This window comes from Phasianus colchicus, chromosome 32, assembly GCF_987193195.1.
Source record: "Phasianus colchicus chromosome 32, bPhaCol1.hap1.1, whole genome shotgun sequence".
In the NCBI taxonomy this organism is placed as follows: Eukaryota; Metazoa; Chordata; class Aves; order Galliformes; family Phasianidae; genus Phasianus; species Phasianus colchicus.
The window spans coordinates 2,308,893-2,318,412 of record NC_143467.1 but is presented as its reverse complement, the minus strand read 5'-3'; positions in this window follow the sequence as shown (position 1 = coordinate 2,318,412).

Here is a 9,520-nt window from a genome sequence, read left to right as displayed (position 1 = left end):
CCAGATCCATCTCCATCCTCACAGAGACCCCAGACCCAATTTCCCCCAGATCCATCTCCATCCTCACACAGACCCCAGACCCAATTTCCCCCAGATCCATCTCCATCCTCGCAGACCCCAGACCCAATTTCCCCCAGATCCATCTCCATCCTCACAGAGACCCCAGACCCAATTTCCCCCACTCCCCCCCAGATCCATCTCCATCCTCGCAGACCCCAGACCCAATTTCCCCCAGATCCATCTCCATCCTCACGGAGACCCCAGACCCAATTTCCCCCACTCCCCCCCAGATCCATCTCCATCCTCACAGAGACCCCAGACCCAATTTCCCCCACCCCCCCCAGATCCATCTCCATCCTCACAGACCCCAGACCCAATTTCCCCCACCCCCCCCAGATCCATCTCCATCCTCACAGAGACCCCAGACCCAATTTCCCCCACCCCACCCAGATCCATCCTCATCCTCACAGACCCCAGACCCAATTTCCCCCAGATCCATCTCCATCCTCACGGAGACCCCAGACCCAATTTCCCCCAGATCCATCTTCATCCTCACGGAGACCCCAGACCCAATTTCCCCCACCCCCAGATCCATCTCCATCCTCACACAGACCCCAGACCCAATTCCCACACCCCCTGGATCAGAAATTAAACCACCCCAACGACAAACGGCCCCAAACCCACAGTTGGGGAGACCCCCACCCCCAATCCACCCCCCCCCCCCACCTCCCCAGCCCCCCCCCCAGCCCCCCTCAGCCCCCCACCCCCAACGAGGACAGATGGACTCACCGTGAGGATGAGGAGGGTTGGGGAGTGCAGGTCGGATCCCCGGGCCGTATTTATGGCGGGGTTGGGACGAGGGCTGTGACTCCTTGGTGACTCAGGGACAGTCGGGTCCTGGAAGGCGCCGTGGGTGTCGCTGAGGTCCTGGCAGGTGACGATGACGAGCTTTGATGTCCCCTAAAGGAAACGCCGACGACGGTGGTTTGGGGTTTGGGGTTTGGTTTTTTTTTTTCGCTCTCTTTCCCCGTTGTGCTCGTAGGGTTTTTTTTTTTTTTTTTTTTGAAAAACCGCCCCGGCTTGACGGACGGACGGACGGACAGAACGGACGGACGGACGGACCGGTTTGTGTTGTCTCCGTGGATGGGTGGGTGGGTGTGTGGGTGGGTGGATTCCTCCTCTCCCCCCCCCCGGGGGATGGGATGGGTTGGGTTGGGTTGGGTCGGTGTTTTGGCCGTCGTTAAAGGGAGAAGGAAACGATTCGGGAGCTGTCCGCCCGTCCGTCATCTGTCCGTCTGTCCGTCCATCTCTGTGGCTGGCTGTCGGTCCAGCTGGATGTCCGGCTGTCCGCCCGTCTGTCAGGCTGGGAGTCTGCCTAGCTGTCTGTCTGTCCATCCTCCTGCTCGTCCAGCTGGCTGTTCGTCCACCTGCCTGCCCATCCACCTGTCTGTCTGTCCATCTCCCTGCCCATCCACCTGTCTGTCTGTCCATCTGCCTGCCCATCCAGCCATCCATCTGTCCATCCTTCTATCTACTCACCAAGCTGTCCACCCAGCCATCTGTCTGTCTGTCTATCTGCTCACGCAGCCGTAAGTCTGCCTGGACATCTGTCCAGCCGTTTCCATCCGTCTGTCTTTCCATCTGTCTGTCTTTCTCCCTGTCCATCTGTCTACCCGGCAGCAAGTCTAACTGTCCACCTGTCTGTCCACCCATCTGCCTACCTGTCCCCATATCATCTCTGTCCGTCCGTCCGTCAGTCTGTCCACATATCCATCCGTCCGTCCATCCATCCATCCATCCGTCCCTCTGTCCACCCACACATCCCTCTGTCCATCCGTCTCCCTTTCTGTCCATCCATCTCCTTCTCCATCCGTCCATCCACACATCTGTCTGTCTGTCCATCTGTCAGTCTGTCCACACAGCTGTCAGTCCATTCACCTTCCCCATCCATCCATCCATCCATCCATCCACCCACCGATGGTCGGTCTGTCTGTCGGTCCGTCCATGCATCCATCTGTCTGTCTGTCCATCCTATTCTCTCTACATCCATCCATCCATCCATCCCGACACACCAAGGTTGACCTCACACCCCCTCAGATTTGGGGTCCACCCCATGGATCCCACCAAGGATTTTGGGGTCCCCTCCAATTTGGGGTCCACCTTATGGATCCCATATAGGGTCCTGGGGGTCCCTTCCAATTTGGGGTCCACCTCATGGATCCCATATGGGGTTTTGGGGTCATCCCCTCCAATTTGGGGTCCACCTCAAGGATTTTGGGGGGTCCCCTCCAATTTGGGGTCCACCTCATGGATCCCATCAAGGATTTTGGGGTCATCCCTCCAATTTGGGGTCCACCTTATGGATCCCATATAGGGTCCTGGGGGTCCTTTCCAATTTGGGGTCCACATCATGGATCCCACCAAGGATTTTGGGGTCCCCTCCAATTTGGGGTCCACCTCATGGATCCCATATGGGGTTTTGGGGTTCCTACCAATTTGGGGTACCCCTTATGGATCCCACCAGGAGTTTTGGGGTCATCCCACCAGTTTGGGGTCTGCCTCATGGATCCCATATAGGGTCCTGGGGGTCCCTTCCTATTTGGGGTCTACCTCATGGATCCCATATGGGATTTTGGGGTCATCCCACCATTTTGGGGACCACCTCATTCATCCCATCAGGGGTTTTGGGGGTTCCCTCCAATTTGGGGTCCACCTTATGGATCCCATATGGGGTTTTGGGGTTCCTACCAATTTGGGGTACTCCTTATGGATCCCATTAGGGATTTTGGGGTCTCCTCCAATTTGGGGTCCACCTCATGGATCTCATCAGAGATTTTGGAATCATCCCACCATTTTGGGGTCCACCCCATGGATCCCATCGGGGTTTTGGGGTTCCCACCAATTTGGGGTCCACCCCATAGATCCCACCAGGGGTTTTGGGGTCATCCCCCCCAACCCGGATGCGGTGTCGTAGAGAATCAGAGCCTCCACACCGCAACGCAGGTGAAGGAACCTCCCTGAGGACTGCGGGCCACCAGCAGCTGGCGGAGCAATTAGCGCCCTGATGAGTAATTAAGGGCGGGGAGGCCCGGGAGCGGAACCCTGATGAAAGGAAATTTGGGGGATGAATCACATCGCGGAGATGCTGATCTGGCGGAGGAAGGCAGCGCCGTGTTGGCTTTGCTCCTAAACCTGGAGTTGAACCCGGAGCTCCCGGATGGAGTGAGGTTCCCCAAAAACCCCACGGAGATCTGCTCAGCTCTGATCCTTCCTGGGATCCTTCTCCTGGGGGTGGATCTCGTCCTGTGGAGGTCTTCAGGTCCGAGGGGATCCCATGCCATGGGGGTCTGGTCTACCACGATCCCATCCATGGGGGTCTGATCTACTGAGATCCCATCCCATGGAGATCTGGTCTACTGAGATCCCATCCGTGGGGGGTCTGATCTACTGAGATCCCATCCATGGGGGTCTGATCTACTGAGATCCCATGCCATGGAGATCTGGTCTACCATGATCCCATCCGTGGGGGTCTGATCTACTGAGATCCCATCTCATGTTGATCTGATCTCAAAGTCCCATCCGTGGGGGTCTGATCTACTGAGATCCCATCCCATGGAGATCTGGTCTACTGAGATCCCATCCATGGGAGTCTGATCTACTGAGATTCCATCCCATGGAAGTCTGGCCTGCCAAGATTCTATCTCATGGAGGTCTGGTCTACCACGATCCCACCCGTGGGGGTCTGATCTGCTGAGATCCCATCCCATGGAGATCTGGTCTACCATGGAGATCTCGTCTACCACGATCCCATCCGTGGGGGTCTGATCTACTGAGATCCCATCTCATGTTGATCTGATCTCAAAGTTGCATCCAGGGGGGTCTGATCGACTGAGATCCCATCCCATGGAGATCTGGTCTAACACGATCCCATCCGTGGGGGTCTGAGCTACTGAGATCCCATGCCATGGGGATCTGTTCTACCACGATCCCATCCATGGGGGTCTGATCTGCTGAGATTCCATCCCATGTTGATCTGATCTCAAAGTTCCATCCGTGGGGATCTGATCTACTGAGATTCCATCTCATGGAGATCTGATCTACCAAGATTCTATCTCATGGAGGTCTGGTCTACCACGATCCCATCCGTGGAGATGTGATCTACTGAGATCCATCCTGTTGCTCTCATTTACTGAGACCCCATCCCATGGAGATCTGGTCTACCAAGATTCCATCTCATGGAGGTCTGGTTTACCACCATCCCATCCGTGGGGGTCTGATCTACTGAGATTCCATCCCATGGAGATCTGGTCTACCAAGATTCCATCCCATGGAGATCTGATCTCAAAGTTCCATCCACGGGGGTCTGATCTATCAAGATTCCATCCCTTTGATGTCTGGTCTACCATGATCCCACCCATGGAGGTCTGATCTACAGAGATCCATCCATGGAGGTCTGATCTACAGAGATCTCATGACATGGAGATCTGGTCTACCACGATCCCATCTGTGGAGATGTTTTCTACTGAGATCCCATCCCACGTTGATCTGGTCTACTGAGATCCACTCAGGGAGGTCTGATCTACTGAGGTCCCATCCCATGGGGGTCTGATCTACTGAGATCCACCCATGGGGTTCTGATCTACCAGGATTCCACCCCACAGGGATCTGCTCTGCAGAGACCCATCCATATTGATTTGATCTACCAAAGCCCATCCCATGGTGATTTGGTCTTCAGAGATCCCATCCCATGGAGATCTGGGCTGAAGGAATCCAGCCATGGAGATCTGCTCTGCAGAGATCCACCCATGGGGATCTGATCTACCAAGATCCATCCACGGGGGTCTGATCTACTGAGATCCACCCGTGGGGGTCTGATTTACTGAGATCCCATCCCATGGGGGTCTGATCTACCGAGATTCCATCCCATGGAGATCTGATCTGCAGAGATTCATCCATGGATCCAGTTGATCTACTGAGATCCCATCCCATGGAGATCTGGTCTATCAAGAATCCATCCCATGGAGATCAGCGTGGAGACACAGGGGGCACAATGGGACACGAAGGGACACGAAGGGACACGATGGGGGGATGTTGTGGGGTGAGGAACCTCATGAGGGGACAGGGGGGGACACAAGAGGATTTTGGGGACCGAGGGATCGCATGAGGGGACGTGGAGACATGGGCGACACGAGGGGATGTGAGGGGACACGGGGTGACATTGTGGGGTGAGGGACCTCGTGAGTGGACATGGGGACATGGGGGACACGAGGGGACATTGGGGGGTGAGGGACCTCATGAGTGGACGTGGAGGGACGTGAGGGACACGAGGAGATGTTGGGGGACATGAGGACACGAGGGACACGAGGGGACATTGGGGGATGAGGGGTCTCATGAGGGGACACGGGGGACATGAGGGACCTCATGAGGGGACATGGGGGACACGAGGGGACATGAGGGGCACGAGAGGTTGCTGGTGGGTGAGGGACCTCATGAGGGTCATGGGGACACGAGGGGACACGAGGGGACCCTGGAGACATGGGGGACATTTGGGGACACGAGGGGACATTGGGGTGAGGGACCTCATGAGGGACGTGGGGACACGAGGAGACCCTGAGGACATGGGGGACATTTGGGGATACGAGGGGACATTGGGGGTGAGGGACCTCATGAGGGGACACGGGGACACGAGGGGACATATGGGGACATGAGGGGTCACTGGGGGATGAGGGGTCTCATGAGGGGACACGGGGGACATGAGGGACCTCATGAGGGGACATGGGGTCACGAGGAGACCCTGAGGACATGGGGACACGAGTGGACCCTGGGGACATGGGGGATATTTGGGGTCACGAGGGGACATTGGGGGTGAGGGACCTCACGAGGGACGTGGGGACACGAGGGGACCATGGGGACATGGGGGACATCTGGGGACACGAGGGGCACGAGAGGTTGCTGGTAGGTGAGGGACCTCATGAGGAACATGGGGACACGAGGGGACCCTGGGGACATGGGGGACATGTGGGGACACGAGGGGACATCTGGGGACATGGGGGACATTTGGGGACACAGAACCCCCCCAGGAGACCACGCAGGACCCCCGAGATGCCCACGGGGGGGAGGTGTGGGCACACAGGTTGAGCCACGTCCCCCCCTCGGCACTTTGGCACAGACCCCGAGCTGTGGGGTTGGGCCCGACCAGTTCTCCCAGTTCCTCCACTCCCATCTGTGGGTAATTAATGCTAATTACCTCATTATCCCTCGGGATAAGGCTGAACCAGCCCGGGCCTGCCACCCACTGCCAGCGACCCTACGGGTCCTTTCCGCCCCTCTTTTATTCCCCTCTCGCGACCCACAGCGGTGGGGAGGAGATGACACCCACCTCGGGTGTCCCCAGGGGAGTGCTGCGACTGTGGGTGGCCCCGGGGTGACACAAGGAGGGTGACAAAGCGGGTGGCCCGGAGGTGACACAAGGAGGGTGACAAAGTGGGTGGCCCCGGGGTGACACAGGGGTGGTTTGGGGACACGGCTGACGCGGGGACGGAGGAGTCGGGAGGCGGTGCTGGGGTTTGGTGGATGTGGACGCACTGCGGCGCGGTGGGGGTGGGGGGAAGGTGAGGACCTTCATGGCATGTGGGCCACGTCTCCATGGACACGGGGACCACAAATCCATGGACATGGGGACCTGATCTCCATGGACACATTGACCACAAATCCATGGACACGTTGGCCACAAATCCATGGGCATGTGGACCTGATCTCCATGGACACGGGGACCACAAATCCATGGACACGTTGGCCACAAATCCATGGGCATGTGGACCACATCTCCATGGACACGGGGACCTGATCTCCATGGACACGTTGATCAGACCTCCATGGACACGTGGACCTGATCTCTGTGGACATGTGGACCTGATTTCCACGGACACATTGACCAGACTTCCATGGACATGTAGACCTGATCTCTGTGGACACATTGACCACAAATCCATGGACATGTGGACCTGATCTCCACGGACACACTGGCCACATCTCCATGGACACATGGACCTGATCTCCATGGACATGTGGATCAGATATCCATGGACACGTGGACCTGATCTCCATGGACACGTGGACATGATCTCTGTGGACACATTGACCACATCTCCATGGTCACATGTGGACCTGATCTCCATGGAAACATTCACCAGACCTCCATGGGCAGGTGGACCTGATCTCCGTGGATACGTGGACCTGATCTCCATGGACATGTGGACCACAAATCCATGGACATGTGGACCTGATCTCCTTAGACATGTGGACCTCAAATCCATGGACATGGGGACCTGATCTCCATGGACACATTGACCACAAATCCATGGACACGTGGACCTGATCTCCATGGACACGGGGACCACAAATCCATGGACACGTTGGCCACAAATCCATGGGCATGTGGACCACATCTCCATGGACACGGGGACCTGATCTCCATGGACACGTTGATCAGACCTCCATGGACACGTGGACCTGATCTCTGTGGACATGTGGACCTGATTTCCACGGACACATTGACCAGACTTCCATGGACATGTAGACCTGATTTCTGTGGACACATTGACCACAAATCCATGGACATGTGGACCTGATCTCCACGGACACATTGGCCACATCTCCATGGACACGTGGACCTGATCTCCATGGACATGTGGATCAGATATCCATGGACACGTGGACCTGATCTCCATGGATACGTGGACCTGATCTCCATGGACACACTGACCACAAATCCATGGACACATTGACCACAAATCCATGGGCACGTGGGCCACATCTCCATGGACACGTGGACCTGATCTCTGTGGACACACTGACCACATCTCCATGGTCACATGTGGACCTGATCTCCATGGACACATTGACCACATCTCCATGGACATGTGGACCTGATCTCCGTGGACACGTGGACCTGATCTCCATGGACATGTGGATCAGACATCCATGGACATGTGGACCTGATCTCCATGGACACATTGACCACAAATCCATGGACATGTGGACCTGATCTCCATGGACATGTGGACCTCATTTCCTTGGACATGTGAACCTGATCTCCATGGACACATTGACCACAAATCCATGGACACGTTGGCCACAAATCCATGGGCATGTGGACCTGATCTCCATGGACACGGGGACCACAAATCCATGGACATGTAGACCTGATCTCCATGGACACGGGGACCACAAATCCATGGACATGTTGGCCACAAATCCATGGACACGTGGACCTGATCTCTGTGGACATGTGGACCTGATTTCCACGGACACATTGACCAGACTTCCATGGACATGTAGACCTGATTTCTGTGGACACATTGACCACAAATCCATGGACATGTGGACCTGATCTCCACGGACACATTGGCCACATCTCCATGGACATGTGGACCTGATCTCCATGGACACATTGGCCACATCTCCATGGACATGTGGACCTGATCTCCATGGACACATTGGCCACATCTCCATGGACATGTGGACCTGATCCCCATGGACATGTGGATCAGATATCCATGGACACGTGGACCTGATCTCCATGGATACGTGGACCTGATCTCCATGGACACACTGACCACAAATCCATGGACACATTGACCACAAATCCATGGGCACGTGGGCCACATCTCCATGGACACGTGGACCTGATCTCTGTGGACACACTGACCACATCTCCATGGTCACATGTGGACCTGATCTCCATGGACATGTGGACCACAAATCCATGGACATGTGGACCTGATCTCCATGGACACATTGACCACATCTCCATGGACATGTGGACCTGATCTCCGTGGACACGTGGACCTGATCTCCATGGACATGTGGATCAGACATCCATGGACATGTGGACCTGATCTCCATGGACACATTGACCACAAATCCATGGACATGTGGACCTGATCTCCATGGACATGTGGACCTCATCTCCTTGGACATGTGAACCTGATCTCCATGGACACACTGACCACAAATCCATGGACACGTGGACCTGATCTCCATGGACACATTGGCCACATCTCCATGGACACGTGGACCTGATCTCCGTGAACACATTGACCACAAATCCATGGACATATGTGGACCACATCTCCATGGACACGTGGACCACAAATCCATGGACACATTGACCACAAATCCATGGACACGTGGACCTGATCTCCATGGACACGTGGACCACATCTCCTTGGACGTGTGGACCTGATCTCCATGGACACATTGACTACATCTCCATGGACACATTAGCCACATCTCAATGGACACGTGGACCACATCTCCTTGGACACGTGGACCTGATCTCCATGGATACACTGGCCACAAATCCATGGACATATGGGCCAGATCTCCATGGACCACACCTCTACAGACACGTAGATCTCCACCAACATCATGAGCAGAACTCAACAGACACATGGACCAGAACTTCATGGACACATGGACCAGACCTCCATGCACATTTGGATCAGACCTCCGTGGA